The 252-nt window shown below is 41.3% G+C and overlaps 2 protein-coding genes across 3 annotated transcripts in view; both read left to right on the forward strand.

Moving 5' to 3' along the window:
• CCDC89 (coiled-coil domain containing 89) overlaps positions 1-252 on the forward strand; it is a 32049-nt gene that overhangs the window by 26351 nt on the left and 5446 nt on the right. The gene's annotated exons all lie outside the window — the stretch shown is intronic.
• Positions 1-252, forward strand: part of DLG2 (discs large MAGUK scaffold protein 2) — a 2299762-nt gene that overhangs the window by 23108 nt on the left and 2276402 nt on the right. The gene's annotated exons all lie outside the window — the stretch shown is intronic.

The raw sequence follows: 252 nt of genomic DNA on the forward strand, positions 1-252 counted from the left end.
ATTCATTAAAAAAAATACAAGCATTTATAGAAAGATAAAGCAAATATGGCAAAATGTTGTGTTGTTGAGTCTGGGTTTTAAATAGTATTATTGAATTAGGGTGGATAAACCTAGAGTCTGTTGCTATTTTTGCCAGTTATGACATCATCAAAAAGCTGGAATTACTCCCATTCCAAAGCACCCTCGTATCTCGCGATACTACGGCCTGGTGGCGCGCGAAACGCTGGGGGCGGGGCTGAGGCGAAAACGACT

Source organism: Callithrix jacchus, chromosome 10, assembly GCF_049354715.1.
Source record: "Callithrix jacchus isolate 240 chromosome 10, calJac240_pri, whole genome shotgun sequence".
In the NCBI taxonomy this organism is placed as follows: domain Eukaryota; kingdom Metazoa; phylum Chordata; class Mammalia; order Primates; family Cebidae; genus Callithrix; species Callithrix jacchus.